The sequence below is a fragment of the Mytilus californianus genome, unplaced genomic scaffold (genome assembly GCF_021869535.1).
Source record: "Mytilus californianus isolate M0D057914Y unplaced genomic scaffold, xbMytCali1.0.p SCAF_10, whole genome shotgun sequence".
Classification (NCBI taxonomy): Eukaryota; Metazoa; Mollusca; class Bivalvia; order Mytilida; family Mytilidae; genus Mytilus; species Mytilus californianus.
The window spans coordinates 31,780,012-31,800,416 of record NW_026262582.1 but is presented as its reverse complement, the minus strand read 5'-3'; the positions used below and the strand labels follow the sequence as shown (position 1 = coordinate 31,800,416).

At 32.3% G+C, this 20,405-nt stretch overlaps 1 long non-coding RNA gene across 1 annotated transcript; it reads left to right on the top strand.

Annotated features, from left to right (window-relative positions):
* The first annotated feature begins 9,071 nt into the window (after positions 1 to 9,071).
* Positions 9,072 to 19,946, top strand: LOC127717944 (uncharacterized). The gene is made up of 3 exons (XR_007989478.1): positions 9,072 to 9,362; positions 10,792 to 11,112; positions 19,655 to 19,946. It is a non-coding gene; the product is annotated as an uncharacterized LOC127717944 (long non-coding RNA).
* Positions 19,947 to 20,405: the final 459 nt, after the last annotated feature.

Sequence of the window (20,405 nt, the reverse complement as noted above, 5' to 3'; positions counted from 1 at the left end):
ACAATAGGGCGATACATTTGCTCTCTCCGAACGAACTTAATACACACTAACCATTGAAAAATGGAAAGAGACGGGTAGATGTTTAGAAGAAAAAAAAAAAACAGCGTCTTGAAACGTAAATTCCAAATTAAATATTTTCTGCAGGATTGGGATTTCGACATTTATACTCAACTTTAGCGCTAATGGTTTGCATCTCCAGTGAAATTTAAATTTACAGCGAGCGACTTTACATCTGCAGCGCTAGACTTTAAATATAAATCCATATACTTACATCTCAAGCATTTGACTTAAAACAAACTCTTTAACAGTATGAGACCTACAGGGCTCCGTAGTTAAACATTCAACATTCGTCGACAAGATCAACAGTGTGATAAAAAAAGATAAAGTATACAGACAAAATGTGGAAAAGCACCAGTTCTTAAAATCCGCTATTATGTTTTTACAGTCAAGATTTTGTAGATATTTCCACTCAAAATTGCAAATAAAACATTCTACGCTTCAAAATTGTATTCATTTCATCTATAGCACACATTCCGACTAAACTTCAATCAAATACGAATATCTCGGTGAAGTTCAAAACAAATCATGAGCAAAGAAGCTAGAATATTGACACAATACGCAACTATGAAAGATAAGATTTCCGAATTTTAGTCTCATAACCATAAAATAAGTCGGGGAAAAAATGTCCTTATTTGTCTTTCTTTGAGATCGTTAATTTAAGTTGTTTACATTTTGTAACAACTAAACGGATCAATAGATATAGGAAGATGTGGTATGAGTGCCAATGAGACAACTCTCCATCTAAGTCACAATTTATAAAAGTAAACCATTATAGGTCAAGGTACGGTCTTCAACACGGAGCCTAAGCTCACACCGAACAGCAAGCTATAAAGGGCCTCCAAAATTACTAGTTTAAAACCATTCAAACGGGGAAACCAATGGTCTAATCTATATAAAAAAAAACGAGAAACACTTATGAACCAAATAAACAAACGACAACTACTGAACATCAGATTCCTGACTTACGACAGGTGCAAACAATTGCGGGATTAAACGTTTTAATGGTACCAAACTCAAGCTTTTTTTCACTCGATAAAGTCATGCCAAAGATAAATGACAAAGACATAATCTGTGCGTACAGTTTAAAAATTGTATTAGTTGAACATTACTTTTATAAATGGGTTCTCAAATGACAGACCTATGCTATAGCACCATTTTTTATATACAAATTCGTAAAAAGACATTTTGATATCAATGTATGTACTAGTTAACACAAAGCACTTAGAACATTATACATATTGAATATTAGTTTCCGATTTCAATTGTTTAATACTGGGAAAACGGAAGATATATTTGTATTGATTTAGAAGGAAGAATTTCTTGTAATTTCTATACATGTCATGTATGTACATTTCTAATTAGATACATTGGAAAGTTTAAGTAAATGTTATCGAGTCAGGTATTTATTTTTTATTGAAAATAAGTCATTTTATTGTTATTTATATTGAAAAGACAAAAATTGATGAGACTGCTCCTTTTTTAATAGTATGTACTTGTAGTTACGAAAGTAGGGCAGCAAACCGTCAGAGATCTTTTAACAAGTTTAACAAAATTAACGACTGGAAATTTGTAGATTCTTACATTGCGTAAATACAAGTATTCAATAAGGGGACAGCCCCGATATCCCGAAACACCACTGGTCCAGCACCCTCATATTCCGACGCTTAATTAGTCCGACACCCTATTGCTCTGCTGTCCCATAAGTCCGACATACTATTATTTTCCTCATTAGTCCGACACCCCATTGGTCTACACCCCAAAAGTCCAACACTGAATAATTGAACACAATGTATATCTCTTTTATATTTTAAAGCATGATGATGCTCATTTAATACTTAAACTGCGTTTAGAAAAGAAGGCATTGTCCATCAACTAATCAATAACAGTAAATGTAAGTTATTACTACCACTAGTGGGTGGATGACTGCTGGTGGACTGATAGTCCCCGAGGGAAAACCAGCCCCGTAGCCTTTACTTCGGTACTGGCATAAAAATACGGATTTTCTGTCATTTAACTTTACTGTCACAATGTTTTGGGAGATATTTTAGATTAAGGAATATGTCTCCCTCATGTAAAGTAAATATATAACCAATTAGCAATTGGACATTTCAGGATTTATACCTTCATGTATACAGTGAGTGACTAGAAATTGTAATGCTTGAAAAGGATAATATGGTCATGGTATTTCTTACCAAATGGATAATATTGTCTATTTTTGTTTTCTTTTATAAGAAAGTGTAGTTCACATACAACGTCAATGATGATTCTATTGATTGATTGATTGTTGGTTGCTTAACGTCCAGTTATGATGATTCTATGAAAACTTTCTATTCCAACAATAATCTACCTTTGTCGGACTTTTGTGGTGTCGGACTAGTTTGGTTCGGAATATTAGGGAGAACCCTTAAAGAAGTATCGGTTCAAGACTCTTTGTTCTCTTGCTAAGGGGATGATATCGATAAAAATTCATGCATATACCATGGTGAGTCAATGCCGCTCTTTTATCAAAGAATAATAATATGATTGATTAAATGATTCATTGTTTGTGTTTAAATGCTATTTTCAACATTCTTAGCAATATCATGACAGTGAGTTATAATGGGCGGAAGAAGCTGGGGTACCCAGAGAGAACAATCGACCTTCTTGTAAATTCTAGCTACATATGTGTACGATCGGAGTTCGAAATCACAAAAATAAGTGTTGACAGGTTATTGATCATATGCAGATGAAGCAATTTGCCACTCGGCAACCGAGGCTCTCAACCAAATAAAAAAAATAGAAACATTCAATCATGTATAATAAAATAATTCTGTTAAATATAGAAACTAATGAACAAGCTAAATGTCAAAATTTAAGTATTAAGTAACTTTTCATATATTTGTATTTTTTTATAACTCTTACTTATTCTTTCTCCATCGTGATAAATACTATTTTTCTGTCTGGAGTATTATTTTAAGAGTTTGGAAGACTGCTAAATGTCCGGTTTTTTCTTTTCTTCAGAACATGGTGTAACCTGTTTTTCTTCAAATTTATGTGGGTTTTTGTATTTTATTTAGAAATTTATTTTTGAAATTTTATTTGCAGATATGCATATTTCAAGTGGCATTCTTAAGCTATTAGTGTTAACTGGCATTTATTCTTCAGGTAAACTGATCTGAAATTAAAAGGTAGTGTTTGTACTTAAAACTAAATAGGTTGTGAAAGTTGAGAAATAGTTTTATGACGATTTTCGGGAACGGTTTAGTTTTAGCAAACTCAGTATAAGATAAGAAAATGGTTTAAAAGAAACAAATGCAGTGTTAGTTTGTGTAAAATAAAGTATGGCGTGCAAATAAAGACGACATTTTCATTCGATGAACATTTTTTATTGGTCGACAATGAGCTAGCATAAAACGGAATAAAAAAAAATGAGCCAACACTAGAAAACATTACAAGTATAACATATTTATTAATTAATAAGTTATCTGTACAGCACGGTAAATGGCGTGCAGATTAAGAATATAATCACTAAAGTAAAAATATACTTTAAATAAAAAATGAGAGGAAAAGGGGGAATTTTTTGAAACATTTGTAATATATTGTTGTCAATTTTATTCTACATACAAGCGGAGAAAAAACTGTTGCGTGGAAAACAACAGTCCAGTCAACTTCACGAACATAATCGTCAAGAAATTGTCTATTAATATATATACAGTTTGTCAACTGCATATCGGTAAGATCTACAATTTTGCATTTGATGGATTAAGAGAAAATTTTCTAACAATCATATTTTCTACTTTCAGTAGAATATGTAAGACAATTTCTCTAATTCTTCGTCAATTTATCCCTTTCTGCACCCATTGTATAAAAAAAAATTTAATCAACGTGTGGTTCGTTTGATCTCAGTTCTTCATTGGTTAAAATCCGATTATGACGTCGAATTTTCTTGCTTTCCTCTGAATTTCCTATTGTGACGGCATGAAAAAAGGCGACCATGCCTGATGACGTCACATAGAAAGAACACATCTTTTTGCAGATCATTCGAAAAGAAGGAATAAATTTGCCTGCGTATTGTTTGAAAATCATTAGAGAAACAGATTCCATCACCAAATCTCGTGTAATACGATTATTTATCCACTCTCGACAGTTAAATTTTAAATATTTAAAACGCTCGGCGAGCCTCGCGTTTTAAATTTTAAAATTTAACTGTCTCGAGTGGATAAATATCGTATCACACTCGATGCAGTGGTAGAATCTATATTTATTGAACACATTGGCATAACATAACATGTTGAAAATGTATAAATATAGACTTAATACCTACATATCATAAAAGTTACATCTACAGGTTATAAAGATCTGAAATACTTTCCTTATCAGCGTTTGTATAGCGACCAATTAGGAAATGAATCTATAATATCATTATGATCATGATTATGTATTATTCTAGGTCAGTTATTCTAAATATTAATAGTAATAATAGTGGATGAAGTATTTTTTGTAGGAAAAGAGATGATTACGTCTAGCACAAAAAGAATTTTTGTGGGCACACAAGAAACCGTTGTTCTTAACTGTACTTGTTTTAATCAAAACGAAAGTTCATGGCGAGTATTAAAAACATCGGCGGTAAATCAACTAGATGCAAACGAAACAGAACCAGTTAATGTGCCTTACGCCGAGGGGCTTTTATTGAATCCCAAACTGAAAAATTCAAATATCTTTATCAGTGGGGATTATGAAAGTGGTGAATGTAACTTGATAATAAGAAATTTCTCAGCTGACGACACCGGAACCTACAAATGCGAGTATTGGGAAAGTGGCTCTATCATAATAAATACTTACAACGTGTACCTTCGAAGTAAGTTTTTGTTTATAAAAAATAATGTCTGAAAATATGTCAAAAGTAATTTTTTTGTTCAACTTGCGTTTAATCTGTAGGACACCTTTCCCTGGTACAGTTTAAAACTTGTATACTATGGGTATTAATCTGGCCATCTAACTGACACGAAGGATTCCTAGTTGGGACGGGCCATGTCTAATAATCTGATTCACCTGATTTCATTATCAGTTTTGGTAGGGTTAATGGTTTTTAATCTTACGTTTATCTGCGCAATGTTTTATTTACTTTTGCTCGTATTTGGTCTTTCTTGGTTTTACTTAATTTTGGTCTTTCTTCGAATTAATGTTTTCAAAAAGGTGTTTTCTGAATATTTTGATCTACCTTATTTCCTATAATGGTTGTTGTCTCATCGGTTATAACGTATTACGTTTTCAGCACGTATCATCTGTATTCAAGCTTGTTCATGTGTATCGTTTGTCTAACAACAAATATAATGACGGAATTTGTAATTGGAAAAAAAATATATAAAGAAGAAATGATGTATGAGACATGAAAATAAAAAAGTATATAAACAATCTAGAAAGTTAAAAACCTTTACCATTCGACACAAATGAGTATCTATTTTCTATCATTCATTTTCTCATAGATCAACAACAACTTACTAACCAAGGGTTACTGTATACGTTATCAGATGATATGAATTGTCTAAATATTTAATGGCGGAATTAGGGGGAGCAGGGTGCCCGGGTCCCCACTTTTGAGGGATTTTTTTTATTGATTATATAGGGAATCAATGAAGCATGGCTGGAGCAAGCCATCTCTTATGCAGTCAGCGGGCCACCTTTATGAAAATTTCTTGATCCGCCACTGATATTTGAGACAATCTAAAATCAAATAAATTGACTACTCTCGTGATTCGTCCATCAAAGCTTTTGAATAATGACATGTAGTTGTTGTCAATGAATATATAGTATATTAAGGGCTGTCAATCTTGCTGCAAGATGGGAAATTTTCAGTTCATTGTTGTAGAATATACTAAAATTTGCGTAATAGTTTCGTATGTATCAATACAAAGTTATACCAGTATGTGATTGCTTTTTGTCATGTACGACCATATAACTGTATCTTTTTTCAAAGGAAAATATGTTTTCATAAAAAAAGACATACAATTAATAATAGTTAACATTTTGTTTTGTATACATCTTTTAGATGTTACATTAGACAACATTAATTTTTAATATTGTAAATTGTTTTTTCTTAATAGGTCCGCCCTCTAATTTGAAAATACAACACACAATTGACAGAGATGGAAAGAAAATACTCCGCAGAGTTGAGAAGAAAAGTATCACAATTGTTTGCACTGTGAAAAGTGGTAATCCAGAGGAAACACTGGTTTTAAAAACGAATGGATCCACAATTCACTGGGGTAAAAATGGTAGCCTAGAGTATTCTTTTGTTCCTACAAGAAAGAACAACCAGCAGTCATTTGTGTGTTATGCCTTTAGTGAAACACTGAATAATCCACTGGTTTGTACAGTAGAGCTAGATATCCTATGTGAGTGAAACTCTTTTCAGTGATCACTATGATCAAGTTACTAGGGATGATGACGGGGGAAAGGGTGTACCGAATGTGCCTCTTAGGAATACAGCTCTTCACTTGATACGTAACTTATACATCTATCTGTCTTTGAACGTTCGTAATGAAGGTAAATCCAGAAAGAGCGCTTCAAACACGTAACATTTACAAAGCGTTTTATTTTATTTTTTTTTTCTTCTAAATCACAAAAAATGAGAACGTCAGATTTTAGTACAAGATATGAAATGTATCTGCCTTAGATATCATAAAATAATAGGGGCATAAAATTTTTAATGTGTTATGTGATAAACATTTTTTTAATATATAATGTTTTTGGAATTAAGATGTTTTGAATTGTTAACGTGAGATTATCAAACGATTCAAATGTTCCCATTCAACCCCCCTCCCTCTCCTCACAAAACAGTACATGTAACAAGTGTATCAAAAAAAAAAAAAAAAAAAAAACAACAATGTCATTTCTAATATACAACTGATCATAGCAGATTTTTTTGATCAACTATTATGGATGAAATAGTAGACATTATTTCTAAGTATAGAACCAATGAAACATACCAGGGGAGAATTTTTTGTTTTTTTATTGTTCATTTGAATTTACATATTTTAAGTTGATATAGTTTTGACTTATTGTAATTAGACATAAATTTGAAAGTAAAACTGCCATTTATTTATCAAACCCGCTACATCAAATTTTAATGTTTTGTAATATCTAAATATATTATGAAAGCCTGCCAAAATATATTGATAGACTTGAGTTGTTTGGGTTTTTTTTTCATGTCGGGGCCTTTTATAGCCGACTACACGGTGTGGGATTTTCTCGTTGTTGATTTGATTTGATTTGAGTTTTGGTGTTTTAACGCCATTTTTAAGCACCGCTTTTGGGCTATTTTGTGGCGGCCAGTTTTTATTGGTGGAGGAAGACGGAGTGCCCGGAGAAAACCACCGACCTTCGATAGAAAAACTGAAAATCCTAGTCAATTAAGATTGGAGTCGAGTGCACCCGCACGAGCGGGGTTCGAACTCACAACCTCAGTGTTGACTGGCTAGTGAGTACAGTAGTAACTACTTAGACCACTCGGCCACCGAGGCCCCTTCTCGTTGTTGAAGGCCGTAAGGTAACATATAATTGCTTACATCCACTCCATTTGAATTTTAGTGAATAGTTTTCCCTTTTACAGCATACCGCATCTCCTAAATTTTATATAGAGATATATTCAGATACAACTATTTTATGTAAACTAATCCTGTTTACATGCATGAAAAAGAAAGTAAGTTATGTATGCAAAAGTTGAAATTCTTTTCCAGTCAAACCAGAGATTGCCATTGATAAAATAATTCCAGAAACTTTAGTGGAAGGGAATTCCACAAAAATATGTTGTCAAGCTAAAAGCAATCCAAAGGTCAGAACTATTGAATGGGAAAAAAATGACGAATCCGTGCTCAACGGTTATGATTCTTGCTTATGTTTGGAATTTACTTCACTTAACAGAAGCGATACCGGACTTTACATATGTAAAGCAACTAACACAGTAGGACAAACAGAACAATCAATGTTCTACAAGGTTTTATGTAAGTAGAGTGTCATAGCAATGAAAAGTTTGGCAAAAGCATGCAATATACTTAAAACTGAAAAAAATGGCACCAAGAAAACATGAACTTGCATTAGTTGAAACCGCATTATGACCTCTTTTTTTGTTTTTTGCTATTGATAATAATGGTCTGTATGATTGAATTGTTGTTGCATACACGTGTATTCACCATTTTATTTCATTCATATTACAAGATTCTAATACGAGTATTCTGATTTAAAAATAATGTACTACAGACAGACATATTCTTTCGGTATATTGAAAATAAATCAATAATTGTATTGGTTATATTGAAAATAAATCAATAATTGTATTGATTATATTGTTCAACAACGTGTGTTACATGTGGAGCAGGATCTGTTTTAGGTTGCCGGACAACTTGATCATTTCATCCACGGTATTTAGCGGTGTTCGTGTTGTTCGGGTTTTTTTGTGTCTCTGTTGTGTTTTATATACCGTCATTAGTCTTTAAGTCTTACTGTAATTTTCTGGTCAGTTTATTTCGCCTTGAGCTTGGATGTCCCAATTGATATATTTCGCCTCAAATATACAGGTTGAACTACTCATTTATAGAACATTTTAATTTTTTTTTCTCCTGGAACCTCAAAACACAAGAGTATTTCTTATTAATAACTGCATTTTCGAATTGTAAACTGTAGTTGTATCGAACAAAAACCACATTAGCCGGTCCATCAATTATAAGAAGAAACATACGCAGTAATCATAATGTTTTTTGACTTTCTGCGTTATTTTGGTTTCATTCAACTTGCAAGCACATTTGTTGTGTTGACTTGTAGTAAGTCATTAAGACAGATCTCGGTGATACTCATAAAAAATCTATAAAACATTGATTGTCAACTGTTGGTAATTGCATTTAACAACTACAAAAAAGTGTGCATAAATGATTTTTTTATATTAATGTTATACGTTTGAATATTATCAAATTTTTCTCTCAAATAGCTTTGATTTTAATGAAAATCATAATAGTATTTTACATTCACAGATCCTCCGGTTATCCATATTACAAGATTATTATTTGACAACAAAATAATACTTACTTGCAATCATAAAGGAGAGCCTTCTAACTATACGTTTGGCAACTGGGAGCATCGCTCCGAATTCAAAGAATATATTCGAAGTTTCCGAGGGACGAAAGATGGTAAATTGACCATCTTTAAAGCAGGCAACAACAACAGGCGGCATGAAAATGATGGCATTTACACGTGTAACTCGTCAAACGGTATTCCTAATGTACATGGAGATTTATACCAGAAAGGAACTGTTCTCATTAACGATCAAGGTAGAAAATCACCCTCAAGTATAGTAAAAATATGAAAATAAGGTGAAGTGGTAGGATTGCCAATAAAACATCAAAGTTCAAAACCAGTGTATGTACATGCAACTAATTATAGTCTATTATATACGCCCTTCAACAATGCAAAAAAGCATACCGGATATATAAAAAAGAAAATGTGGTATGATTGTCAATGGGACAACTCTCCACAATAGACCAAATGATACAGAAATTAAAAGCTTTAGGTCCCAGTACGGCCTTTAACAATGAACCAATCCCATACCACACAGTTAGCTGTAAACGGCCTCTAAGTAAAATACGTAAAATAATTCAAACGAGAAAACTAACGGCCTAATTAATGTAAAAAACAAATGAATGAAATCAAATATGTAACACAGAATCAAACTACAACCATTGAACTGCTTGGGACAGGCACATACCCACAGAATGTGCGGGGTTAAACATGTTATCGGGATCATAATTCTACCTCTAACATGGGACAGTACAACATAAGAACGATTTATAAAAATCAGTTGAAAAAGGCTTTACTCATCAGATAGATACAAATTGAAATACATGTAACAAAAACACAGAGTGGGCGGGGCTGGGTACTTGTGCATCCCAAAAACAATAAGACACTTAGTACTCATCTGAGAGTCCTCGCAGTTACTGACAGCTTGTTCAAAGCCAATAACATCTACTAAAGAATATCATGCATCGAAGACGAAATTATCAATCAGTACACATTAATCATCCAATTGATTTATTTAAAGACGTCATAAACAGTCATAGAAAAACATGACCTTGCGCAATGTATAGTTGGCTTTAAAAAACCCAACCATGAAAAATGTAGAAGCATACATTTCGATGATATGCTTGATGGTGAATTTTAAAATGTTTGTCGCTCTATAATTTTATATTCACACGAAGTTAATCCAACCGTAACAAATATGCTATTCTGAAAAGGACTTTACAAGGAATGTTCATGAGACAAACTTTAAAGAATTCTACAAACTTTATGTTAAAATAATGTCAGAATACAATGTTACATATCTATGTTAAGGTTTACCACTTCTTTGCAATTGCCGGATCTTCTTAGAAAATTACGCAAAATACTTTACAGTAAGGTACAAATGGCCATACCCTCACATTTAAGTGGTACCCTTTGCTACGTATACTTTGATATCCGCATCATATTCTTATAATGAATAAACAAGATTTTTTTTATATTTATAGATGGAAAAAATAGATATACAATAATAAGAATTGGCTTTATTTTCATTCAAATTGTGTTGAACATTGCACAACAATATGCAATTTGTTAAAGGAGCAGGTGTTTGAAATTAAATACTAAAGTATCTTCAAATCAACGGTTGTAACATATCAATATACTAAGCATATGTTAACATCTATGCACATGTGTTTCATTGTTTAGGTCCGCCAATATTTGTGAAAGCAAACAAACCAATTCAGTTCGGACAATACAGTCGGGAGATTAACTTGACCGTGCTTCTGTACAACAAGTTTGGCAACATCCAAGCAAATATTTCTAAAGATAACATAACTCTAAACATACAGACTACTATGATGAAAATTGTAACGAATGACGTATTTCACAATGTTAACGTAACAGTAAATGGTATCAAGATAACCTTCAAAATAGTTTTGGATAAAGCTGAAGATTTTAATGACTACACAATAACAGCTTGTAACCAAAAAGGATGCAATGAGTACATGGTACTGATTAAATCGGCAAGTGAGTATATCTAGTACCTTATACAGACGTGCGGACTATAGACATAATTTATACTTTATTCTATTGACGGGCGTTAAGAATACTTTTGTGATAAAAACAATTGACACACGATTCAAATTGGATAGTTTCCCTTTTACCAGCGAGCCGCATTTTATTTGAAATAACTTTATATTATGCATGCAAGGAACACATGGACCATGTCGCTCAGATACATAGATAAAATAAAAGTCCTGATATTTCTAGCAGAAATGATATTTATGTTTTAATAACAAACAAACAAAAAAACACGTAGTCTTTTATTCGGCAGCCATGATTTATAGTGAGGTGAATCGTTCTCTATCCACCCGTCCATACGTCGTACAAAAACAAAGATAAATTTGATACGATTTCATGAAACTTGAATGAATTATTTTGTTAATTGTTCGCTATATTTTTTTAAGAAGTGCGGGGTTTGAACTATGAAGTTTCGTGTATTAACTTGAATTTTCAAAGAAATGTTTTGATAACTTAAATGGTGATAAACATATTCTGATATGTCATTGAAGATAAAAGCCAACCGTCAGGAAATTTGCTTTAAATTGTATATTGTTGTTTTGAGGTGGTAATAGGAAAAATGTCACTTACGACTGCAGAGTTCTTTAACATATACATGTACAGACCTTCTAAAATTCAAACTGACCACACGCACGATACACGCACGCACGATACACGCACGGTGAATGCACGATACACGATACACGCACGATGAGCGATGTGCGTTACACGGAGGATTAACGAAAAATGAATGATGAATGATGAACGCACGATACACGCACGATGCACGATGAATGATGAACACACGATACACGCACGATACACGCACGGTGAATGATTCATTGACGAATGAACGATAAGCGCTTAATACACGGTTCTCAAAGCCATTTTATTTGAAATTGCATTTAAAATTGATATGTGATAATGAAAATCTATAAGGGTATACAAATTTTAGATATCTCGCTTTCTGTGTTGATTGGTCGACAGTTTTACTAAACACTCCATGTATTAAATAAATTAATTGTAGTATAGTATTTCCAATATCAATGAGTGTTGTCAAATTATAAAACTCATCGATTTTATAATTCTACTTAATATAAATAATTTATAAATTGCTACGTTTTAAAGAGTGGCGATTCCAGCCATTTTTAAAAAGAGGGTTCTCAACCCAGGATAAAAGGGGTGGTTTTAACCATATGTCCCCATTCAAATGCATTGACCCCCCCCCCTTTCTTTTTATCTGTCTAAATTTGTAACCATAACTAATTAATTATCATATGTTTATCTTCCGAAATTTAGGAAATATTTGTATGTTTCGAAGTTTAGTATGAAGTCCATTATCACTGAACTAAAATTCATTTTTGTTTAGGGACCAGCTGAAAAACGCCTTCGGTGCGGGATTTTCTACCCACTGGTGGCCTTCGACTGTTTTCTGCCTGTACGTCTAAACACTGCTAAGGACTTATAATATGCCACTAAGGACTAGAAAGGACGTGTTACTTGTACTCTATTTTCATACTATGGTAGAGATAGATAGATTTTTATTACATAAATTCCAATTTTTAAAGAAAAAGAATCACCATTAAATGAGTAGTTGAACAATATTTGGAACGTGCCGGTTTTTCCTTGATATTGCCGAAAATCAGTGATCCGACTGACACGAGCGAACTTACATAACAACTGATTAAACAATCATAATCTTTTTTTTTTTTTACTGAAGTTACAATGTTCCTTATATTATCAGAATCGTATGAGTTAATTTAGAGCAAAATATATAATTTGTCAGAAAAATCTGATTCGTACAAATTAATTAGAAATAGCTAAGAAAATGAAATTTACCAAATAATGAGAAAATTAAAACATTTGTAATACCAAATACTTCATTATATACTTCTGAAACGACTTTTCGTCCTGAATATGCATGAAATGTTTGCCACTGGACGTTTAAACAACCACTGAATAATCAATCAATCAAATTTTGCTCTCAGTAAAAATAAATTAAACAATATAAGCCACAATTGTATCCATCACTTGGTGTCTGTTGTTGGTTTGTACAGTAAACATACTGAATCTTTTTATAATCCTTATACAATTTCAAGTATGTAAAAAAATTTATACATATTTTCAAACATCCTGGCACTTCAAATTTCTAGGAGGTGAGATTCTCGGGGTTTTACCTGAAACTCTTTGGGAAATGCAATTTTTAATTCCAATTCCAATTCCAAACTGTAAAAGATATCCCAAGGTTTTTTAAAATGCATTTCTAATTTGATAAGGAGATTTGAAAAAAAACGATCTCAATGGTAGTTGAAATTATTCAGTGCAATCATTTTGTGTCCGCCGTTGTCTTTCATACATATCAATTGGTGTATCCACTGTTTGCTGTTCGTTATCTGTTGTTTATGGCAGTCAGGCCGCACGATCGGTCTCCAAATTTAAGCCCCCACTTAGGTAAATTAATGATCATTCATAGGGGGGGGGGGCTTTTTTCTCGGGACAAACATTATTTTCCTTTCTTAAAAACAACTTAATAATTTTCTATATTTTTCATTTAATCATAAACCGATGAATATTAAATGATTTTTAAAAAATTAAAAAAATATTTTTATTCTAATATATCTAAATATCTGGGTTATTTTCTTATCCAAATAATTATTTTTTCATTTTTTTAAGGAAAAAGTGTTATCAGTTATGGCTCCCTCATTTTAGACATGACATTTTGCTTGATACTGTATGAAGATTATTCGTTGAAACTTTTATGAAGAAATTACCGACTTTTTTTTAACTAGATAAATATACAACAAAAATACCGTTTTTTCTTCTTGTATCAATTTCTTTTCACAAAAATTAAATATTAACAAAGAATTGTTACACAAATGTAGAGCCCAATTTTATAACGAAGATATTCCTAATCTCTTTACCGAAATCCGCATATCTTTATCTTTTGAAACAAAAAAGTTAACTAAGGATGTCTGTTCAAAGGACAAAAATGTCCAAGAAACCGAAATGTTATAAGTAAAATTTTTAATGAAGAATAATTCAAACCCATTTGTCTTTTAAATTTAGCACATGAAGATATAATTTTTATTACATATACAAATTGATTTTGTAAAAATTAGCTTGTATATATGTGAACTTTTGTAAAAAAAAATCAGTGTGGTTCTAAAACTGTATCGCATGCCCATAATTGTCCTAAAGCTAAATGTCATCGTAAAATTATGAGGGTCTGAATAGGGATTCATTATTTCTGTATTCTATCATTTTAGGCATTTTTTCTAATCGTTATACCTTTTGTCGATCATTCTTTATTCCATATATTCTAGTACCTCATCATTTTCTTTTCTATATATTTGTCTGGTTATTTTTTGTATTCTTTATTTTTTGGTCAATAATTTTCTATTCTATAAACCCCCATCCACACCCTCATGTATAATGGAAGACGATAAACATTTTAGTATACATACCACCCGTTGTCACTTTCACCTGACATACAAACCACAAATTGTTATTTTTACCTGGACACGGGACTTATATAATTACGTAATAACAACGGATATAGTAAATTCAGTAGAATATAACCTGTATCAACGCACTGGCTTGTTAAATGAATATTGATCTGACAACTGTTTATCATATTTTTAGTTATTTTAAAATTGAGAATGGAAATGATGAATATGTCAAAGAGACAACAACCCGAAAAGAGCAGATGACAACCGAAGGCCACCATATTTGATAAGGTTTTAGTTTCTAATGAGACAGTAACCATCGTATTTTCAGAAAATCTCTAAACGGATAATGAGAGTTTAGCGACCTTGACTGGCTATACAACCCAAGCACGGTCTGTCTCTAAAAGTTGCCGAATTTAAGAGCCTATATCAAGAAATAGGCCTTACCTAGCTTTAGGTGTTTAAAAAATATCCATTTAAGAACCAAATGAGGCTTCTTTATATTTATACCAAAATTGAGTTCAAGGCAGTATTTTGTAGAAGAGAAAAATTACACAAAGTGCAACATGCGAGAAGAGGTTAAATTTCCCTTATTTATTTTTTATTGAAGTGAGTAGTCTTTTGAGATTACTTCACGGAAATATATTTTAAATGAAAAGGTGCAACTGGATGCATCCCTAAAAAACAAATTTAAATATATATATATTACCTGAAGATCTGTAAAAGCAGTGAAAGCGCTAGTAAAAGTGATGAATTGAAACCGTTATTAACTTTTATTAATTTTCTTATATGTTACCAGCATACGGATTCTACTTAACTTTTATTTATATATATATATATATATATATTTAAATTAAATTTGTTTGTTATATATATATAAAATGACGGATATTCGTCAATCAGACAGCAATCCAACATAAACACGAGTAAGTTACCTGACATCAAGAATAAGAGGTTTAAGCATACCCCGCGCTGGTCAACTTTCTGAGTTGTGGGTAAAATTCAATATACATGTAGGACTGTGAAACGCGAAAGATTTGTTTTTACGTACGATGAAGTGTCATTCCCTCAATACATACGGGTCCACCGTGAAACTATTCTTATGATTATATAACGGTATATGAGGATCTCATTAGAGGAACAAATTAAGTAAAGATACATGTTGAAGCAAGAATAATTTCCACATGCAAAACATCAAATAGGACGGTCTCTAAATTAGTACGCGGCAACTTTAACTATTACATTCATAGACAATAACACTAGTAAATGTTTTATATACTGACATTGAAACAAATATACTGCTCATAATAATTGCACATCTGTAGACTTTAATCTAGGTATCCCGCGTTATATAAACCATCGCAAACCATCGAACAGCTCATCGCACTTCGGCGCAGACCAGCGCACTTCACGCGTGGCCATCAAACTTTATGATCTCCATTGCACCTCCGAGTCATACACACATATATATTCCGATTTTCTAATAATGGTTTTTATTATTTTAATTCCCGTAGGTATTGCCCAAAGAAATAGGGTTTATTTAAGGGTTTACACATCTTCATAGCTAAAATATTTTGATACTTATATCACGAACAGATATCTATGACAAACATTTCTTAAATTGTCAGTATATAAATTTAGATTTTTTTTAAGAAACGTAGGTTTCAGCTTCAGCAGACTAAATTGGCTTTTGATGGATTGAAGGCTTTTGTAAAAATAAGAAAATGTGATATAATTGCTAGTGAGTCAACTATTCAAGAAAGTTCAAATCAAGAGGAATGCTAGCAGTTATATCTATACGACCTTCAATAATGAAAAAATACGGGAACTGTAAAGTCGGTTATTAAAGGCCCCGCCCCGACATGAAAAAAATATGAAACAATTCAATTGAGCAAACTAACGGCCTTCTTTATTTCAAAGCTACATGTATCTTGCCACAAAAAAAGCCCAAATACATGTATATAACAGAATTGATGTTACGAAAACCACTGAACTACGTGCTTTTGACTTTGGACAGTCACATAAATACACAGAATGTTGTGAATGTGTATAGGCCCTTTATTGGTCATATAGCTCTACACTCCTATCTATTTTATACATTCTTTGGCTTTCAAATATTTAGCATTGAGCGTTCCTAGTGAAAGTAAATCCAGAAAAGCGTTATATATGCATGAAATTTATAAAGTGTTGTTTTGTGAGGGGATCAAAACGTAGGGATCGATGTTAATGTCTATTTTATATGTGCAATAATATCGGCCTTCTAACTTTAGTGAAACTCTGCAGTTGTTCAGTGACGGATCCAGGGGGAGGGTTCAGGGGGTTGGAAACCCCCTTTTTTTGGACGATCAATGCATTTGAATTGGGGACATAATAGTTGGAACCCCCCTCCCCCCTTTTGCCCTGGGTTTGGAACCCCCCTTTTTAAAATGGCTGGATCCGCCCCTGTTGTTTCATGTATTTGATATGCAAATTATCACAAAACTAAAAGGATAAGATGGATGAATTAATAGTTGATCGTTTAACGTCCAGTGGCATATATTATAGATTCATTATTAGGGGGAGTACAATAATTATGATATAATGATGAACATTGGCAATCATACCACAACTTCTTTTTTATAAGAACGTACATGTGTAGATTTTCGTCTTTTACTGTAAACGACAGTGTCCCCGGGAGTCAAAGCCGAAATCAAACTTGTGTAAATTTCTGAAACATACATTTCATTATTTAACCCAATGTAAAGCAAAACAAATGATACCGTTTTGAGCTATAAAACCAAGGCAACCCTTTATACTAGTCAAAAGTTGCTGGATCGTGATAGATGCATACGAAACTTCAATTAATTGTTTGTATTTTTCAGTCTTTTATATCCGATAAAGATGAACACAAAATCTATCGGATAAAAACTACCGATTTTTCTATAAGATAAAATTTATCCTTATTGGAGTCAAATTTGTCATATGGATTCATAAAGGACAAAAAAATGTCCTCAGTAACGGAACAAAAAATACCCCCATGGTAAAATAATCCGTCATTCTTTAATACAAAGTACTATTGTGAATTATTTTTTCGGATATTAATCTTTTAGACATACATTAAAAACGGTGTCCTTGATATGCAACCATGAACACAATGAAAAGTGAATCTGTGAAAGTATTCCATGTTTATTCCATTTAAATAAAGACTTGTTATGATAATACAATATATTTAACTATTTTATCAAAAAATTTAAATAAAAAAGAATATCTTAAACTCGTAAACACAATTTCAAGTTTAAAAAGTTCCTCAATTTAAAATCCTTCTTGAGGAATACGGGATATATGTGCGTGATCTTATACTTGTTTAATTAAAAAAATGCCTTCAAATACATATGTTTATTTGTATTCAATTTTCCACAAAACATATTTAGCTTATTTTAAATGAAAATAAAGAACAGAGAATAAAAACACTGTTGAAGAGAAAATACATATTCGTGTTAAATTCGCCTCAGTTTAATTTGTTAATTCAAGTTTGACATCTAAAATCTTAATCCGCAATCCACATTTACCCGACAATCTTGTATATTGTATTTTCTCAATGGAATAACCTTACCTGTACGTGACCATCAGAAACGAAGACAAAAATTATATTTGTAATGGTATTTATCAAAACTTAAATGTTTGAATATTTAGTAGAATATGAATTTGCCAAATAAGCGAAGAATTATAATCTTGCATTGTTCAACATTGGAGAAATGACTCAAGTTGAACATTAATCATGTTAATACTGATTCAATATTTTATTATAGTCTCACCACATACAAACATAAAATGAGAATCACAGAAATAAACATAAAACATTAAAACATTTGCATTGTATGTACCAATCTTAAAAAGAATAATGAGAGACTTTTAAGACACAATATATTTACTCATTTACATTTAAAATTTACAGTGTCCACCTGTACTATATGAAAATAAAACATTTTTTCTTTGAGAACTAGGAAATAAAATGCCGTTTCTTTTCAATGAAATATTGTTGATGTTTTTGGCAACTATAGCTGCAACATTGCCGTTATTAAATAAAAATATAAATTTTTCGCTATCTGATAATTAAAGGTTAAAATGTTCATTAAAATGTTTAGCTTAATGTATCATAATTTGTCTTAAATCTACATATAATGGGCATTTTAAAATGACATGAAGTTCATCTTCAATAGTAGAGCTACAACACATGTCATCTCGTGGACTTCTTTTCTTTCATACTTTCCAGTTTCTATTTTTAGTGGAGCTACCCAACATCTAAATTTTGCAAAAGCACTGTTGTTTTCAATTGGCGGAATATTTTTTAACAAATAACAGTTGGCCAACAGTATATTTTTAAGCCCATTACGCTCAGTTGAATAGAAATTCCAATTTTAACTGTTCTGTCGTAGAAATGTCATCATGTTATTGTTTGTACGTAGAACATGTATCATTATATTAAAATGTGTCAGTCCCAGCCAAGATTCACTGAATAACCACGAAATGTTTACAGATGATAAATAAATTTTACACAAAAATTCATGAATCTGTATGAACGTTAAGTACGATGAAGTTAATTAAGTGTTCACAAGAAAGTAAGTATGAATGTGAATTTTATTTAAAGTCGGAACATATATATATACACTTTAACCGTGAGATAAAATATAAGCTTTGATGAGCTCTATAACCGACTATCATATAAAAACCGCAATGAATGAACGTTACCCGATTAGAGATGAACGTTTGACAAATGCACGTTATCTGATGTACACAGTTACATACACGATTGACGAACGCACGATACACGGTTAAGAATGAATGATTGATGAACGCACGATACACGCACGATACACGCACCATACACGATTAAGAATACACGATGCACGCACGTTACACGGAAAATACACGGAACGATGAATGATGAGCGCACGATTGGTACACGCACGATACACGCACGATACACGCACGCAACACGCACGATACACGATGAACGCACGGAATAATGGTCAGTTTGAATTTTAGAAGGTCTGTATATTATATATACATTTTTAATAAACCAGGTTGTCCAGAGCCTCCAACAAATGTGTCAGTTATTCCCTTTGAAACATATCTTAAAGTTTCTTGGTGTCCAGGATTTGACGGAGGATTTTTTCAGACATTTGTTATAGAATATAAAACAGAAACCGCAGAAATGTGGAGGCAGACAGAACCTGTAATGGACAATATGCAGCATATGATGACAGTTCTATTATATGATATAAGTCCGAATACTCGATATTATGTTCAAGTATTGTCAACGAATAGATTTGGACAATGTATACGTAATAAGACGGATTTCACTCTGGTACTGTCTTTAGGTGAGTATTTAAAAAAATGTAGTAAATTAACCTGACCATGCTGACCAGTCTTTATCTTTCCTCTAGAGATATTCCCGTTTCCGATTATATTTACCGTTATTTTTTTTCTCTGTGAGCTGCTTAGTTTGTCTATACATTGTTATTGGAAAGAACTTTGTGCTTTAATAAACTAAACGCAAACCACATAGCAAGCTATATTACGACGAGGAAAATAACGGCTTATTTTATCTGAAAAACAGTAAACGAAAAAATATTTATATACAGCAACTAACGAAAACCAATGAATTACAGGCTCCTGACCAGGAACAGACCGGCACTTACAGAAAATAACAGAGTTAAACATGGTTGTAGGGCGCACTCTCTCCTTGACATACATCATTGTACATGTAGGACAATGGTGTAAAACCACAACATAAGAAAAAAAATTATAAAAATTATTCGAAAGTGGCTTGAC